At 40.1% G+C, this 19,896-nt stretch overlaps 1 protein-coding gene across 1 annotated transcript in view; it reads left to right on the forward strand.

The window, feature by feature from the left end:
* ATP10B (ATPase phospholipid transporting 10B (putative)) overlaps positions 1–19,896 on the forward strand; it is a 280,240-nt gene that overhangs the window by 46,346 nt on the left and 213,998 nt on the right. Inside the window, exon 2 of the mRNA XM_033180385.1 lies at positions 10,372–10,616. The gene's annotated coding sequence lies outside the window, so the exon portion shown is untranslated. The remainder of the gene's footprint in view (positions 1–10,371; positions 10,617–19,896) is intronic.

Here is a 19,896-nt window from a genome sequence, read left to right on the forward strand (position 1 = left end):
CAAAATCCTTAAGTTAATCACATCTGCAAAGACCCTTTTCCCAAATTAAAAAAAAAAATTCATAGGTTCCAAAGATTGGCATGTTGACATAGCTCTTTAGGGGCCACTATTCTCGCCCCTGCTCATTATGACTATCCTGGAGCTCAGAGATGAGTGAATTGCTGCAAGTCTCAGTGCTAGAAAACAAAGGAGCCAGGTACAGAAACCTTAGGACAGAGATAGGAAATGATTTACCCAAGAGAGTATAGTAGACACCTATCTGAGGTGTCTACTATAGGCTTCTCTCTACTCCAGTCTTCAATGGTTTTACCCAAATGCATGATAATGTGGGAATTTCCTATAATGTTGGGAAGATATTTTTGTCTAGGTAGCTGTGAAACTTTAAGAAAGATATTTTGCAATTGAGATATCCTGTTTGAGACTCAGCTCAAGATATTCTTTTTCTTTTGAATAAGGATTTTTTTGAAAAGATGGTTTGTAAAAAGATAAACGAAATAGCTTAACATGGACCTCCATCCTTACAGTCAGTGAGAAGCATTCATCTTTTTTTACATTCATTCACTCATTCATTCAACAAATATTGACGGCTCTCTGCCAGGCAGCATGCATAGTGCTGGGGAGATAATGAGACAAAAGCATTTCTTGCATTGGCGGAATATAATACAATATGGAGGAAACGGACAACAACAGTAACAGTAAAAAGAGTGCTATTTTGAAATTTGGAAATAGTATGAATAAAATAAACATTGTGCTATGAGAGAGTATATTGGCAATGATGCCACTTTAAGTAGAGGAATAAGAGAAGGTCTGTGAAATTTAGATGAGACTTGAAGGAATCCATTAGGCAAAGAGGCTGGAGAAGGCATTCCATTCCAAACCCAATGCCTTAAGAGGCCAAGGAGTTGGATGTTTTTGGAATAGTCAGAAGACCCATGTAGCCAGAACTTACAACTGGGTGGGGAAAGTGAGTCTTCCTCTGTTGCAAAAAGGCCTCCTCCATGTGGCAAAAGGTACAACCACAGTTTACTCCAGGATTATCTCATCCCAGCCCAGTGATGACTAATCAAAGAACTTCTATCTTTTCCTGTTTTCTAAATTCTAAATCCCAGAAAAGACTGATAAACTTTGGCTTAAGTCAAGTGACTTCACTTGAAACAATCACTGTGGCCAGAGGAATGCAGTATTAAGAAAAGCCAGACCTGGATCGTCTACCTTCCTCTGTGGTCAGCAGCCCCATCAGAATCACAGGATTGGAGCGGCAGGAAATCAGTTGCCCAGAGGAAGGAGGGCATGCAGGACAGACAAGGCAGTAGACATTCACCATCCTGCTCAAAATGCAGCAATTCATTAACTGCTCCCCTGATACTTATAAGCGGGAATATTGTCTATCTAATTCATTACTGTGTTCCTCGTGCTGAGAATAGTTCCTAGCACATATTAGCTCCTCAAAAACTGTCAATTATATGTATGGGATAAATTAAAAGAATGGCATTTTATTACCATAAAAAATTACAGTCATGGCCGAGCGTGGTGGCTCAAGCCTGTAATCCCAGCACTTTGGGAGGCCGAGACGGATGGATCATGAGGTCAGGAGATCGAGACCATCCTGGCTAACACGGTGAGACCCCATCTCTACTAAAAAATACAAAAAACTAGCTGGGCGAGGTGGAGGGCGCCGGTAGTCTCAGCTACTCGGGAGGCTGAGGCAGGAGAATGGCGTAAACCCGGGAGGCGGAGCTTGCAGTGAGCTGAGATTGGGCCATTGCACTCCAGCCTGGGTGACAGAGCAAGACTCTGTCTCAAAAAAAAAAAAAAAAAAAAATTGCAGTCACATGTCAATGACAGGGAAACATTCTGAGAAATGTGTTTTTAGACAATTTATCCTTGTGCTAATATCATAGAGTGTCCTTACACAAACTTAGATGGTATAGCTTACTACACACCTAGGCTGTATAGTACAGCCTAGTGCTCCTAGTCTACAAGCCTGCACAGCATGTTCCTCTATTAAATACTGTAGGTAATTGTAAGACAATGGTATTCGTGTATCTAAATACAGAAAAAACACAGTAAAAAGTTAGTATGAAAAAAATTTTTAATGGTATACTTGCATTAGGGTACTTACCATGAATGGAGCTTACAAAACTAGAAATTGCTCTGGGTGAGTCGGTGAGTGAGTGGTGACTGAATGTGAAGGCCTAGAACATTACTGTGTACTACTGTTGGCTTTATAAATACCATACACTTAGGCTACACTAAATTTATAACAAAGTACTTGCAATACGATGTTGTGACAGCCATGACGTCGGCACTAGGTGACAGAAAGTTTTCACTCCATTGTAACCTTACAGGTTTGCATACACGATCCATTGTTGATCAAGATGTTATGTAGCGTATAACTGTATTGACAGTATAAATACTTCTGAATGGATAGTTAAATTCTGTTACACCACACAATTGTTGAAGACTGTTGGTCTACAGAGTGGAAATACTAATACTGTTGAAGACTGTTGGTCTACAGAGTGGAAATACTAATACTCAAGCTGCATAACTTGCCAGGCTTCTCTGATAATTGTGCTATTAGATTGTAAAAGGCTTTGGGACATATTAAAATAAAACTACACACAGACACAAGGCATTTTGTTGTTAATAGTCAGCTAGGAAATGAATGCTCAGCAGAATTGTCGAAATAGGCTCTGAAAGGGTATGGCAGAAAAATAAAATGAAACTTTGAAGAGAAAGTTTCAAACGGCAAAAAATACTTAGGCAGCAAAAAGACAATTTTCTAAAATGATGGGTTTGAGAAGAATGAATCAGCAATAAATGTTGGTGCAAAATATTATTTAAGAAGTCTGAACATACTCCTGATTAAAAATATTTTCAAGAGTGACTCCAGCAGAAATAATAAAATGCTAGGCACAAACCTGTTTCCTTAGCCATCCTGGCTAAGCAGGATGCAAGAGGCTGACCCGCACCTCCATCAAGTGCTCTGAACTGCTTTGAGAGCACGGCATGTGTGTGTTCAGTTGAGTGTTTTAGGTCATGTCATGTTAGGGTTAATGCCACCCTCCTAGAAAAGGACACGTAGAAAGGAAGCCAGCTTCGACCCACAGGCCACGAGTGACCAATTACATTGATCATGTGGATGAATTGAGACACAGGTAAACTGCTATCCCGGAGACTAAGTAAGCAACTTAGAAGAGAGAGTGTGTGTATCCTCACATCCAAAGGTGGGTAGGCAATCTAGGGCAAGTAGACAGCTGCAGGTATTCCTGAGTCAGAAGCTGGCTGGTTGGCTCTGCCATCCTTGGCATGTGGCTTCCATCTCTGGGTCCAAGGTGACTGCTGTACTGTTTTCAGCCAACAGGAAAGAAGCGGGGAAAAGAGTCCTGGCAAGTAGAATTGTCTTCAGAGAGGTGACTCAGAACCTGCAAATACCATTCCTGTTCATATTCCAGTGGCCCTAACATAGTCACATGCTTCCACATAACCACAAAGGAGACTTGACTCTGAAGTCTCTAGCTGCATAACCAACGTACCCAGATAACACTTAGTTCCAGGAAGGGGGTTTCTTTTTTTTTTTTTTTTTTTTTTTGAGACGGAGTCTCGCTCTATCGCCCAGGCTGGAGTGCAGTGGCCGGATCTCAGCTCACTGCAAACTCTGCCTCCCGGGTTTACGCCATTCTCCTGCCTCAGCCTCTGGAGTAGCTGGGACTACAGGCGCCCGCCACCTCGCCCGGCTAGTTTTTTGTATTTTTTAGTAGAGACGGGGTTTCACCGTGTTAGCCAGGATGGTCTCGATCTCCTGACCTCGTGATCCACCCGTCTCGGCCTCCCAAAGTGCTGGGATTACAGGCTTGAGCCACCGTGCCCAGCCGGGGGTTTATTTCTAAAATAAAAGGGACACTATGGATACTGGGGAACAAGATCACATTCTCTGATATGTCATGCATATATTGAGTTCATGCTGTGTTTGAGGCACTGTGGGAAATGCAACTGTGATTAATAGAATGGCCTGCATTCCAGAAGGCAGTAGCAACGCTCACATAAAATGCCGTGTGACAAGGGGTACATATAACCCAGTTTATGAAAGTTTAGGGAAGGGAGGATTTATTTCCTCTGAGTAGAATTTAGGATAACTTATTGGAGGAGGTAAGATTTGAAATGGGCCCTTAGCACTGGATAGGACTAAGGTAGACTGGAAATTGGAGTTAGGAGAAAGGACTGTAAAGAGGGAGAGAAGGGCCTTTGATTGGTGGGAAGGGAAAAGCTTGCATCCCAGCTACAGTCATTTTAATAGCTGTGGCCCTTTGAGAACCATCCAGTAATCCCACAAAAATGACCACACAAAGGCTGATACTGTCAGTTTTCTCTCCAAGTCCATTCTCTCTTATTTCCTTAGTGATAAGAATCCTAACTTTTAGTTGAGTGTATTATCCTCCTTAGCCTTCTATAGAGCTATATGTGATCCCGTGACCAAGTGTTGGCCAATGAGGTAGAAGTGCAAGTATCATAAACAGCTACTGAGATGTATTCTTAATGCAACAGCTTCCTTTGCACTTTCTTCGTCCTGCTGCCTGTAATTGAAGTGTGATGGCTAGAGCTCTGATAGTCACTTTGGATCAGAAGAATAAGCACTAACCCTGGAAGTGACAGCAGAAAGTCAGAATCATCCTTCTTTCCTGATGATACCATAGAACCACCATAGTGGAAGGCCCTGGACTGCCTATCTCCAGACTTGTTTGAAGCAAAAAAACAAGACTTTAGGTGTTTAAGTCACTGTCATTTTGGGTTTTATGCCATGTTTAATGAGACAAATTCCTACTGAGCACAGGCAGATTTCAAGCCATACTTGCTCCTAGATCACACTTACCAATGGATAGAGGTTCAACCAACAGTCAGCATATTCATTTCCTATTGCTACCCTAACATATTACCACAAACGTAGAAGCTTAAAACAACACAGCTTTATTTATCTTACAGTTCTATAAGTCAAAAGTCCAGCATGGGTCCCGCTAGACTAAAATCAAGATATTGGCAAAGTTGTGCTCTCTTTTAGAGATACTAGGGGAAATTTTGTATTCTTTCTTATTTAGGTTGTTGGCTGAATGTTGTTCCTTGCAGTTGTAGGACTGCAGTCCTATATTTCCTTGCTTGCTTTCACCTGACGTCTATTCCCAGCTTTTGGATGCTGTGCAGATTCCTTGGCTCATGACCTCCTTCCTCCATCTTCAAACCAGCAACAGTGGGTCCAGTCTCTCTCTCACTTTAGATCTCTCCTACTGCTACTTCTATCATCGTGTAATGCATCAGCCCTTCTGCCTGCCTCTTTCACCTTTAAGGACTCATGTGATTACACTGGGCCAACCCGGGTGATCCAGCATCATCTCCGAATCTTAAGTTCTGTAACCTTAATTGCACTTGCAAAGTTCCCTTTGCCATGTGATGGAACATATTCCCCAGGTCTGGGGATTAAGGCATGGGCATCTTCAGGGAGCCATTATTCTGCCAGAGAATACAAGGTTCTTTAGGCAACCTCATCCTTCTGTTAACTTATGATCTTGTTTCAACTGTCCTCCTCATTTACAGGTGCAATAATCAAAAGGGTAATTTCCCCTTGATGCTTATATATAGCCCTGACAGTCAGAACTCCTGCCCAGTTCTAATTCTCAGGAATAAAGCAGTGTCTCTGAGTGATTCCTCATTTATTTTGGGAGTTATGCACCAACTCATAAAAGACACCTAATAGATATTTCAGGGGCTAGGTTTAAGGCAGAATTTGGTGACTTCTGGGAGTACTTTTCTCAGGCAGATGTGAACTGGGGACCAGGGTTAAGACTAGAGTTTCTCTCTAACTTTCCTCAAAGCCAGACCTAAAATAGCCTAAGCAACACTGAAAAATTACTTAGATTTGTTGAGTGGGTTGCAAACAGCAACTTCTTTACAGATTTTTTTCAAGTTGCAATTGAGGATAGGATTGGAAAATAGGTGTATCATACCCAAAGCAGTAATTTCAGAAAGAAGAGAAAAGAGAAAACAAATGTCCCTTAAAGAAAATAAGGCGAGAGGGTACCATCCAAATTATCTGGATGGAACTAGGCAAAGGTCAGCCAATGAGTAGTCCTCTGGGGGATCAACTTGGAGATTAACTCTGGCCTCATTGTACTTTCTCCTTTGTGCACTTTGGAGGAGGGAAGCACTTCAGTGTGAGGTCCCTAGGACGGAAGCTCCAAGAGGACAAGAGATTTGCCTATTTTGTTTTCTTTACACCCAACCTCCAGAGTACTCAGCGAACATATACAGTATTTGCATGAATAAATGAATACATTGTTGACTGACTGCTTGATTGGTTGACAGGTACCTAAGTCCTACTTTGGTTCCCCATCCCCAACCCCCTGCTTGGCTATATTGCCTAGAAGTTAAACCTTGTGCTTAAAATCAGACATGAACCCAGGTCTCACCTCCACTATCTATTCTGTCAATGTGTTCCCTGGGAACTTCCTTAAGTCTGTTTCCTATCTGTAGTCTGTAGCCAATGATTATGCTTGGCATCATGAAATTTCATTAAGATAATGGATGCAAATGCTTAGCACAGTGCCTAGCAGTACAGTCATGTGCCACAAAATGACATTTCAGTCAACACACCACATACCCAATAGTGGTACCATAAGATTACACTACCATATTTTTATTGTACCTTTTCTATGTTCAGATATACAAATACTTACTGTTTTGTTACAATGGCCTACAGTATTTAGTAAAGTAACATGCCGTACAGGTTTGTAGCCTAGTAACAGTAGGTTAGACAATATAGCCTAGGTATAGAGTAGGCTTTACCATCTGGGTTTGTGTAAGTGCACTTTATGGTGTTTACACAATAAAAAAATCACCTAATGATGCATTTCTTAGAACATATCCCTGTTATTAAACGTGGCATGGCTGTACTCAAATTTGTTAGCACTTAATGTTAGTTCAAACCCACTTCTACTGCTAAAGGGGTCTCCCAGTGATGGTCAAACTGAATTCCCAGCCTACATGCCTCTACTTGAATCAATTAGCCTATCCCGCCAGCATGTCATGCACATGTACATGTGTGCATGTACACGAGGGTGTGTGCACTCATGCATGCATGCACATAAATATCAATGGGCTAACGTAAATGTAAATGCTATCTTCTCCATGAGGCCAGCTATTGAGACCCTAGTCAGAATTCATCTCTTCACTTTAGAATTCTTGAATGTTGATTAAGTCATCTTTGTATGTCTCACATACCAATGCCTAGCACAGTGTCTGGCATAATATAGAAACCTGTTTCTATATTCATCCGCTCATTCATTTTGGATGAATGAGTGGATGGATGGATGGATGGAAAGTTAACTTACTTATGTTCTCTGGCAGCTCCACAGGGATTTATTTATTTTTATGCCCACAACTGGTCAGCACAGTGCCTTACCCACTGTAGCTATTCACTAAATAGTGGTTGGATGGTGATAAAGGAGAAGAAAAATTAGAAAATCAAGACCAATCCCCACCTGGAATCATTCTCCTTTCAGGGCATTCTATTGAAAGGAGTTATTGAGAAGAGAGGCAGGGAGTTGACAGCCACCCTCTGGACTCTCTCCCAGGGCCTTTTTAGAATAGGAAAGTTAATTATGGAACCAGATTAACAGTTTCTTTTTTGATACAGCCAAAGTAAAACCAGCAGGATGCAATTTAGCTCTTCCCCACTTTCCAGATAGCAGCAAATTTTCATACAAAACAAAGAGACACTTGAATTGCAAATTACTTAGAGAATCAGCTAGCAACCCCAACGGAAGAATATTTCTACTTTCAAAACCCGCTGTTGCCTTTTTAGGTTTAACCATGTAGTGGGACCTTCATAAAGGCCTAGGCATCTTGCTGTTCCAACTCTTGGCCAAGTAGGGAGGAGGAGCAATTCATTAAGGTTTACTGGAATGTCCCAGGGTGAGCTTTTTGCTCAGAACATTTTCCTTTTCTCCAGACTGTCTGTCTCTAACCCTCAGAGCACCAGCCTCCACTCACACAATGAGGGCTAAAGGGTTTCTAGAGGTCATCTCACTGGAGAGTAGGAAGAGCAAATGCCTATAATGGCAGGGGGAAATGTAACAAAACAGGTGGTGAAAGTGAATGTATTACCTCTAGGAAGTGGGTGAGAACTGGGGCAAAACTTTATCCCGTCTAACCATCACTGGACCATTGTTGATTGTTGCTAGACAGTTCCAAGAAGTCTGTAATCTGGATTGTTAATTGAAGCATTCTTTTTAGCTGTTGGCATCTAATTAATAAGGGGGAATAATACCATCTATTAGCTGGATATGGCCTGTGGGGCCACCAGCTTATAACTTCTGATCTAGCACACCTGGCTTCCTTATTTGATAGGGAAACCGAGGTCAAGAGACAGAAATAATGTATAAAAGATCACAGAGTATCCCAATCTTCTGACACCTCCTCCAGTGCCTAGCTGATTCCACCATACAGCCTCCCCAAATTCCTGCCCCCCACACAGGATACAGGGAAGTTTTATTTTCACAAGAGCATTTATTAACTTATTTTTCTGACTTAAATAGATAATTCCTAGTTTCTACAGAGAATTTGGAAGATTTAACAAGGATAAGAGAAAATTAAAAAGTCACACAGTGGTGCCATTTTATTTATGGAGAGACTGGAGGCTGAGGTCGAAACCTGGCTGGACCCAGGCTGCTTCCGGACACGGCCACTGGAGGGCAAGGTGGCATCTCAGTTAGCTTAGCCAACAATAACAGGTTGTAGGAAGGTTAGGGCAGGGGTTGAAAACACAGCCAGGTATGTGGCAGAAATGAGTAAAAGAGGACAGATGAGGAAATAAGGTGAATGAAGTATGTGCCCTGCCTGAACCCTGTAGACACCACTCAGATTCAGCTTGTGTCATTGTGTGGGAATGTAAATAATGTTGACAGGTTTTTGGAATTTTTTTTATGTGAAGCTGAAATCTAACCTTCTTAAGTAAAAATTTTCAATGTGTGAATGTAGTTCAAATAACGTGTGTGTGTGTGCATGCGCGTGTATGTGTGTGTGTCTGTGTCTGTGTCAAAACCCATCAAGGAGCAGGATTTGGGCTATGGACTTTCTCTTTGTGATCTCTGTTTAGTGACTCACTGAGAATGAACTGGGCCCTAGGCAGCTCAGTCAGCTGGGTGGAGAGTTTGTTTGTGATTAGTCACAGGCCACCATAGAGCTGGCATGCAGATGACCAAAATCAGGACAAGACTGAGGAGGCCGAGGCTGTCCATTGACTTAGCTCAGATGTCCCCTGGAGAGTGAGGGTTTCAACAAGAACCAAGTTGCATCTTGGACAGACCCTATAGGGAGCTCTTCTGCCCAAATCTAAAGTACCTACCATGGCCTTTTGTAGAGTATGTATGTGTGCATATGCGTGTGAATAATCTTTACCTTGCTAAAATAATATAGATTATCTCACTTGGTAGCCTTGTGGAAGACAACTTCATTGTCTCCAAAGAGGAAATGTTTAAAGTCAGTAAAGCTAGCAATGAGTGTGTCAACTCTTTCCATGCTACTGTAATGAATTACTGAATGAGTCAGGCAGTAGAATGGAATGGAAGGAGCCCTTGAATAGGAATCTTGAATTTTCCCACCGTGACCTCTCTCTGAGCTTCTAATTCATACTCTATGAAGTGAAAATTATCATACCTGCACTGTTTTCTATATTAGTGAGGATTTTTTTAATAAGAAAAACAGAAAACCCAATGGCTTAAGAGAAAAACAAAAACTAGCCTAAGCAGAGAAGGGTATGTGTTGGTTCACACAACTGAAAAGCTCAATCATAGTTAAATCTGGGGGTCCAAATAACATCAAAGCTAGGTATCTCTCGCTCAAAACTGCAGTGTTGATTTCCCATGTTGGCTTCCAGCAGCTCTAGGTCTCCATCTTCATCACTGCCAGTACAGTAGAAAGAGACCTTCTACTACATTTTCAACACAAGTTTCAGAATTGACTTTCATTGGTCTGAAATCCCATGCCCATTCTGAAACCAGTCAATGTGACAAAAAAGATGAAATGCACTGAGGGGCTGGACCAGCACACATTTCATGGAACAATTAGGCATTTAGCTGAGGATCTCTGGGAACATAATTTGCATTCTGTATGGTGGAAGATAAAGTAGCAGACCTGATTCCCTGGTAGGAATAAAATGTTTCCACTGAGACAACTCCCTGGGAATCTATTCCACTTGCTCTGTAAAGTGTGTCTAAAGCTAAAGCCATCCAGTTAAAGAGAAAAGGACAAAATACTGGATTATTGCTGATACTAAAATGAGATTGTACATTTTGTATTTCTTTTCTCTCCTGTGTCATGCAGGCTTCCTTTGACAAGAGAATCAGAACCGACTGGTGACATTTGTTTCAATGAAAGCAACAGTGTGAAGGGTAAGTAGTTTTTCCTATTATTCGTCTCATTTAGTGGAGATGTGAACTCCTTTCCACTGCCAAGATGAGAAACTACCATTTCTTACACATGGACACAAAGATGAGAACAATAAACACTGGGAATTCAAAAATGAGGGAAGGAGAAAGAGGAGCAAGACTTGAAAAACTACCTATCAGGTACTATGTTTACTTCTTGAGCAATGGGGTCATTAGAAGCCCACACCTCAGCACCACTCAATATACCCATGAAACAAACTTGCACGTGTACCCTCTGAGTCTAAATTTTAAAAAACAAAAAACAAACAAACAAAAAAACACCACCGCTATTTCTTCCTCCAAGCCAGTAAAGTAAACATCAACTGATCTGGTATGTCAGTTGCCAAGTAGATGGCTTAAACTTGTATATATTCCCCAGACAACATAGGACCTGTCAAAGTATATATCACTTAAGATGTGCTATTGGCTGCAAATAACAGAAAGTACAGATTCAAGTTGGCTTAATAAAAAGAAAAAAGTTTTTGGCCCTCGTAAGAAGTCCTAAGGTAAGAGAGGTCCATAGATTGCCAATGGAGTAAATCAGTAATGTTACCAAGACTTGGATTATGACTTCTTCAATGGACTGTCTCATCAGTCTCCAACAAACGTCCTCTCACATTTATTGGCCAGAAATGTGTTACACACCCTTGCCTAAATCAGTCCTTAGCAAAGCAAATGGAACCACCATGATTGGTTTAGACTAATTGCTAGTCCCTTCTTGGTGTTAAGAATGGGACTCACATTCCCTGAACTACATGGTTGTGTGGAGAAAAGTGGATATATAAACAAAATTAAAATCTTATTAGAATAAAGGAAGAATGAGTAGTAATTGTAAAGGCAATCAATGGTGTCTACTATAAGATGATACTATGAAAATCTTAACAGTACTTCCTCTAAGAAGAAAGCTTATAAAGTTATTCAAGTTCCAAGACCTCATATACTCCATCATGGCGGAGAAAGCAGGCACCAGACTTGGCTAACCTCCCCTCCAGTCATGGGTAAAATGAAAGAAAGACTCTAGATATAAAACCCAAGGCATTATCATTATACCATATGCAGACTGTTTCTCCAATTTGCATAATTATAAACTCCCCCTCAAAGAGTAAACATCACTGCCAACTTAAAAACAACAACAACTACAAAACAGTATTAAATATGCATTGCTAATTTGACTTTCTAATTTGTCTGGGCTCTTCACAATGATGTGCATAACTCTGCAGATACCGAATGCTTAAGAAAAATCCTCCACCTGCCTGAAAAACACATCAACAGGAAAACAAAAGCTAAAAATTAGTTTTTCAGCTAAAGAATTTGAGTGGTTGCCTGAAAATTACCTGCAGGAGTTCGTTCTATTAAAAAGGACTCTCAAATTCATTGTCTCAAGCATTGCTTACCAACATTCAAGTATAGGCAATTGCTTTGTGCAGCCAAAAGAAGATCATTTCGCAAGATCTCACCATTCACTTTTAAGAGTCTCCTGTGAGCTGTGTATAGCATTATATTTGGTCATTTATAGGAAGTAATTCAAGAGTTTCAGAAAGACTTTCCTATCCCAAAATCTGTCTTTTATTGATCTGCCTCAAAGATCCAGACCACTTGGGCTTTGAAGCTTCCAGCTATCGTACAAATATGCTACCTGGCCAAGGTGGATTAGCTCTTATTATTTTCCTCAATTTCAGTTCCCTGATGAGCCACGTTGATAAGTGGGACACAGGATGTGTATATATGCATAGAGGGAAGTCCTTCTACAAGAATGAATCAAAAAACGGTAAATGTTGGCTTGGATGCAGTAAACAAGGAACACTTCTACACTGCTGGTGGGAATGTGAACTAGTACAACCACTATGGAAAATAGTGTGGAGATTGCTTAAAGAACTAAAAGTAGAACTACCATTTGGTCCAGCAATCCCACTACTGGGTATCTACCCACAGGAAAAGAAGTCATTATATGAAAAGATACTTGCACACACGTTTATAGCAGCACAATTCGCAATTGCAAAATCATGGAACCAACCCAAATGCCCATCAATCAATGAGTGGATAAAGAAACTGTGGTGGGTGGTGGGTGGTGGGTGGGTGGGTGTGTGTGTATATATATATATGTGTGTGTGTATATATGTGTATATATATATGTGTGTGTGTATATATGTGTATATACATATGTGTGTGTATATATATATGATGGAATACTACTCAACTATAAAAAGGAATGAATTAACGGCATTTGCAGTGACCTGGATGACATTGGAGACTATTATTCTAAGTGAAGTAACTCAGGAATTGGAAAACAAACATCCTATGTTCTCACTGATATGTGGGAGCTAAGCTATGAGGACACAAAGGCATAAGAATCATACAATGGACTTTGGGGACTTGGGGTGAAGAGTGGAAGGAGGGTGAGGGATAAAAGACTAAAAATATGGTGCAGTGTATACTGCTTGGGTGATGGGTGCACCAAAATCTTACAAATCACCACTAAAGAACTTATGTAACCAAAGTGTACCCCAATAACTTATGGAAGAAGATAAAAATAAAAAATTTCCTTTGAATTAAAAAAAAAAGTCCCCCTAGAGGTATACAACTTACATGTGTACATGTAATTTGCAATATATGTGTGTATATACCTCTATATAATAGAAATACCTGTTATGTATAAACACATAACACACATGAATACAGTGTTACATAGTGGGATCCTTTTATACAAGCTATTCTCAAACCTGCTTTGTGAACTCAATATTACAGACATATTTCCTTTGTAATTTGTGTGTGTGTGTACGTACACGTCATTTTTTTACCATTGATTAGTATTGCATCTCAGGAATTGATAATTTGTTCACTTAATCCTCTTTTAAACTATACCTGTCATTCTTGGCTATATCATCACTATTTTTAATTATATGAAAGCATACTTGTGCACAGAGATCTTTCTCTGCACATACTGTTGTCTCTTTAGTAAGCTCCTTGAAGAGTCATTGATAGGTCAGGGACAGGAGGGAAGAACCACAGAGGACTAGAATATTGATACTGCATGATCCTTTCTGGGGGCTCAGATATGCCTGTGAGGCTGGGCTCCTATAGTGTGTGTGTGTATGGAAGAAGAAAATGGGGACAAAGTGCAATAAATGTGACCTTTGCTGATGCCACATTTTTATACTGAGTTGTCACAGAACAATAAGAAAACTGCTGTTATTGCAGACAACCATTAGATTTGTTTTAGTGTTTACTTCAGCAGTGTCTATCTGTGCCTTGTCTAGACTGTAAACTCCCTGTGGGCAGGAGCCAGTTCTGGTGGTTGTTGCTGTTACTGACCAATATGTGGCAAGTGCTTAACATATTTACATTACTGCATTTCAACATTTTTTGGGTGAAAGAGTGAATAAATTATACAGAAAATATTTCCTGAAAGGAAAAGATTTTCAAGAAACTTCCTAAAGACTGACATTCTAGGGAATCTGTTATCTTCTCAGTCTTCTTACTCAACCCCCAGTATCTCTTTTGTATATAATACTTTCCATCCCACAACAATTGAAATATAGAACCATACAATTTTAGGTGTTACTCTACTGTTCTAAGGTAAAAATTAATTCTGTCTCAGAAATTATTGTATAAGGAGCAGGTTGTAGTAAATGGATCATCCTTGTCAGTCAAGAGTTTATCTTTAACGTAAACCACTCAACCCCAGCCTCAAGGTCCACCTATTTTTATGACCAGCATTTGACTTATTTTTATATTTTACTTCCATTTTTAAACAAGATAGGTTGCTGTACGATTATGAAAATTAAAATAGGAATAAACTTGGATATGTGACTTTATACTGAATTCTATAGATTGCAAAATGGATGGGTTCTGTTATGTTGTGCCAGTTTGAGTTGCTCCAAAACACACGGAAAAATGAAATATTTCTCTCTTTCCATAAACAATATTTATTTGCCTTTTCTATTTCCAAAGATGTTTTCTATCATGTCATTCAGGATCTTACCTAAGTTTCTTGAATTCTTGTCATCCTTCCCAGAGTAGCAAGGGTGGTTTTCAATTTCCCTAACTCACTTAATGTCTGTCTACAATTCTGTGCCCAGCAAAAGAGCTAACTGAACAGATACCCTGTACCCATCACAAACCAGCAACGCCACAGGCTCCTGAACATAGAGCAACATTGACCTAAAAATCTTTCAAACATCCCCAAGGAAAAAGAGAGATTTCTATTTGGCAATTCAAAGTGAGATCTGCAGACCAGCAGCACCCACAGCATCTACTACCTCCTTAGAAACGCAGAATTCTAGGCCTCACCCAGACCAGCCTACTGAATCCAAATACACATTTTCTCAACATCCCCAGGTATTTCATATGCATGTTATGGACCTAAAGAGCAATTCCTTGTGGTCATTCACCTGGATTTCTTCCTATTTTCAAGAGATCTCTCTGCTTTAACCAACAAAATGAAGCACATAAATACTAAAAGTACATTATTTAAATAGTCCACACTATTATTGTACTGGGCAAAGAACACATTTCATACTGAGTTGAAGGAAATGTTCCCTATTTCAAAACAGTTTACTCCTTAGACAATTTCATCATTTTCATAGCAACTTCCCCTCCATTCCTTCATTTGTTCAAAATGGCAGCCCTTAAGATATAAACATGCTATTACTTTTATGCATTGAATTTGGATAAATACAACCCATGTGACACATTTACTATGAAATCAAGGGAAAAAGCCTCCCTAGAATGTCGTGCAGTAAAATCTGTAGTCGCTTTAATGATGCCATCACAATTTATAGTCCTGAGTAGATCATAAATTCTAAACAATTGCTGGAATCTAAAAGTATCTATTGAAATTAAGAATAAATATTGTTGTGGTTGAGTAGAAAAAGTTTCAGGAGTGTTCAGTTTGGGAATCCAGTTATTACACAGTACACTGGAGTAAAGGGGAAAAAAATGTTCCTGGAAATAACGCCAATGAGATGCACAGATAGAAGTGAAGTTTTTAGTATGATCAAAGAAGATTTAACAACTATTTTTAAGTCTGGAAACCATTTTCTAGATGTTTAAGTCTGAACATACTACCTTATAGTTTTGTATATGGTTAATCTCAACTGCCTGCATTTCTGAAACAAATACATTGTTAGTATTGTGATTAAATGATGCTATTGTATAAAAAATAAATTATGTTCTATGAAATCACCAAAAAAAATATATATTTATATGGCAACCCTAATAAAAGGCTAAATCACAGTTTAAAAAGAGAGATAAGGTGAGCTTCCATGCTCCCAGCTTCTACTTCTGGGCTTATCTCCTCCATTCTCTTAAGGTTTCCAGTACTCTCAATCTCTCTTGCCCTCCTCTAGAGGAAAATATATTCTTGAAATGAAATGTCAGTCATTTATATTTTGTATACATTCAAAGATTTGTTCTAATAATTTGTAGTACTATCTCTCACCATGAAGGAAAGAATTTGTCTCCCATTAAAGGAACATTATATATTAAAGAGATGATAAGTACTGACTAGATCAGGATTGGTTTTATTTGAAGAGTTGATAGCTTCCTGGACTTTAGTGTTAATATTCTGAGACTGCATCTGGATTCACCAAGAGAAAATATTTTGTGATCAGTGATGTCTGCCATGGGTATGAGATAAGGACATAGCCATACATCGGCTATGTAATATTCCATACCACAGCTTTTACTGAGCTTTTATACAGATCCATTGTTAAGTACTTGCAGGCTACCTTATTTGTCTATTGATGAATATCAAATTATCCCCCAAATTAAATGCCTTAAAAGAATAATGCATATTATTTTACAGTTTCTATGGGTCAGGAATCTTTGAGCAACTTACCTGAGTTCTCTGTCTCAGGGGTTTCTTATGAGGACACAATCAAGGTATTAGCCAAGACTGCAGGCTCACCTGAAGGCTTGACTGGGGAAGGATCCACTTCCAAGCTTACTGACGTCGTGATTAGTCACACTCAGTTCCTCCAAGGCTGTTGCACAGAGCATCTCAGTTCCTCACCAGCCATTTTCCAGAGACTTCCCTCAGTTCCTTGCCAGCTTGCCCTCTCTTTTAGGGCATATACACAAAAAGAGTAAGAGAGATGGTTAGCAAGACGAAAATCACAATCTTTTGTAACCTAATTATAGAAGTGACATCCCATCACTTTTGCCTAATATGTTCACTGATGTAAGTCACTATATCTGCTCAAGGCCAGGGGAAGACACAAGGGTGTAAATCTTAGGGGGTAGGAATCAGCAGGAGCCATTCTGAATATTTAGGTTGATTTAAATCTTTTCCTTATATATACAATGCAGGAATAAGTATATCCTCTACAGAATTGTTTCGAAAAGTACTTGGCTTTCACCGGTGCTGTTTAGCAGCCTTTTTCTGATTATATAAAAACCATGAAGTCACTGCTAGGACCAGGTTGGGGATAGTGACATTAATAACAGGAACACATAACCAGCTTCTGCACACCTCCTATGTAATTCTCTGATCATTCTCCCTTTGCTTCAATGCCGCACAGGCTTTATTCCATTCTGTCTTCACCATGGTCACTCTTAAGATGCCTACTACTATTATCCCATTTTTATAACTGATGAATTAGACATAGAGAAGCAGAGTCACTCACTCAGGGTAGCACAGCTAACAAGGAACAGAGCTGGGATTTAGACACAAATCCACCTGACTTTAACAGTGGTGTTATTGCCACTGTGCCTTTTGCCTCTCTGGAATTAGCCAAAAAGTGGTCTTCTAAATATTTTGACAATGCACCCCTATTAGCAATAACTTTTCAGAATATGCCCTTACTATGTGTATATGTATTTATAACATATTTGTAATTTAAAATAAGTAAATCTTTTTTGATAAAAGTGATTATGAATAGAAGTTATTCACACCACAATGGATTGTCTTGCCCAGAGCTGATTCTCTCTGGATGTGACATCCTCTGGTCCATAACTTCCCAGTTGACAATCAAGTGGGCTTGTGGACATACAGTTGGATGCTTCTGCATCCCAAATACTTAAAAAAGAGGGGAGACACTGACTTTCAGCCTCTTCTTTGCTCTATTATGAGATTTTGAAGAAATACTGAATGAGTAGGAGTAGGAGTTTGGACAATTTCTTCCTCTCACTTTGTGCCATCAAATCTCTTAAGGAAGGATATTGTAGGATTGGAACAGTCTTTCTTCCAGCCTTGGAGCTGTGGTCTCCACTGTGGGAGAAAATAAAATGCTTTTAAATGCTGCCTCCTCATTGGGATTGAGAGATGGAGGAAAGTTCAGATGCTGTTTCCAAGTGATTTTTTTTTTTTTTTTTTTTTTTTTTTTTTTGAGACGGAGTCTCGCTCTGTCGCCCAGGCTGGAGTGCAGTGGCCGGATCTCAGCTCACTGCAAGCTCCGCCTCCCAGGTTCACGCCATTCTCCTGCCTCAGCCTCCCGAGTAGCTTGGACCACAGGCGCCCGCCACCCCTCGCCCGGCTAGATTTTTGTATTTTTTTTAGGAGAGATGGGGTTTCACTGTGTTAGCCAGGATGGTCTCGATCTCCTGACCTCGTGATCCCCCCGTCTCGGCCTCCCAAAGTGCTGGGATTACAGGCTTGAGCCACCGCGCCCGGCCTTCCAAGTGATGTTTTATACTTTATAAAGAACTATTTATTATGGCTTTAAAATTACTTATGTGTTTACTTTAGATAGATAATACATGGACATGGTAAAAAGCATGTTTAATGCATTATGAATATTTACTGAAAAGCTTTCTGTAGAACCTGTCTACAGCCTCTCCACTTTCCTCCCCTAAAGCAACCACTTTGTATGTGTGTACCTTCCAGTGAGAGTCTATATCCATACAAATACACATGTGGATGCCCCTTATTTTTTTATAACCTAAGTGATACACCAGTCTCTGTAGGTGGTTTTATTCACCTGTTACTTCTTAGAGATTGTGTTATATTAGTATACAAAACCATTACTTATTCTTCGTAATGGCCACATAATACTGTATAGTAGAAATGCGCCAAAATTTATGTAACCAGCTCCTTATAGATGAATGTTTAGGTTGATTTAAATCTTTTCCTTTTACATACAATGCTTCAATAAGTATATCCTCTAGAGGATTGTTTTGAAAAATACTTGGCTTTCACTAATGGTGTTTCGTAGCTTTTTGCTGATTATAAAAAACAACGTTGTCACTGCTGGGGCCAGGTTGGGGATAGTGACATTAATAACAGGAACATATAGCCAGCTGGGCACACCTCCTGTGTAATTCTCTGATTATTCTCCCGTTGCTTCAATACTTGGTATCTCAGCTGAACAAGTCCCACAATGCTACCATGAGAGAAAAGTACTTGTATTATGTAACTTTGCTGGAAGACTAGAGAAATTCAGGCTCCATCTTCCATCTTTGGATTTCCCAATGCAGCTGTGGGAAGCAAGTGTAGGAACTCTTGTGTGGACTGGCTAGCAGGATTTATCTATTAATAAGAGGGTAGGGCAGCCTTGAGCAGTGATAGCACAGTGCAGTAAGGAGAGCATCAGCTTCAGGTCAACATATTTAACTTGTGTGGGTGGTTCCCCAAACCAAGATAACTGTCACCAAAAAATGGAGGAGTAGATGCTGGCCTGGCACAAACCATGGGTGCCCACTTTGGGGGTTGTTCATGTAGTCCCTTCATTAGTGACCCTTCATCGCCACCCCTTCCATTGCTCTGAATATCCTTGTCACTCTGGTCCCCTTTCCTCACTGGGATTAGATGACCTCAAAGATCCTATCCCTCTCAAGCTTTACCCCAACTTTATAATTTGCCATCACGTAGCAGGGAGGCAGGGTCTGGCTCAGGCATCTGCCTTTACCATGTTTTATCCCCATCTTGCCAGATCACTCAGAGCTCTCCAGAGGTGTCAACCTACTCTTTCTCTTGCCTTCCTGGTTGGCTGCCTGTGGAAATTACTAGGAAGTGCCCGACTAAAATCATTCTGAAGACATGTGTTTGCTTCAATTTTCAAATCAGTATGCTGGCCAGGGTGTCAAGCACACAGAGAAATCTCAGCCTCTGAGTTCTGACTGGGCTTTTTCAAGTATGGATATATTGTTATAAGCATAGAGATGACTAGACTGACTGAAGGTTTCCCTTGGGCCAAGCGTCACAGGAAAAAAAATCTTACTAATAACAAAAGCAGTAGCAGAGGCTACATTTTGAGTTCCTGCTTTATTCCAGAGTCTGTATGAGGCATAGAGCATCCACAGAGTATGGGACCAGTCTAACTGGTTGGAAACCTCATCTCCATTACTCAGTAGCTCTGTTACTCTGATACATTTCTTGCCCTCTCTAAATATCAGTTAACCAGCTACAAAACAGAGCAGTAATTGTACTTACCTCCCAGGGCTGCTGTGAAAAATCAGACAATGTAGCCCCTGGGACATACCT

Source organism: Trachypithecus francoisi, unplaced genomic scaffold (genome assembly GCF_009764315.1).
Source record: "Trachypithecus francoisi isolate TF-2019V2 unplaced genomic scaffold, Tfra_2.0 Lachesis_group2, whole genome shotgun sequence".
Taxonomy (NCBI): domain Eukaryota; kingdom Metazoa; phylum Chordata; class Mammalia; order Primates; family Cercopithecidae; genus Trachypithecus; species Trachypithecus francoisi.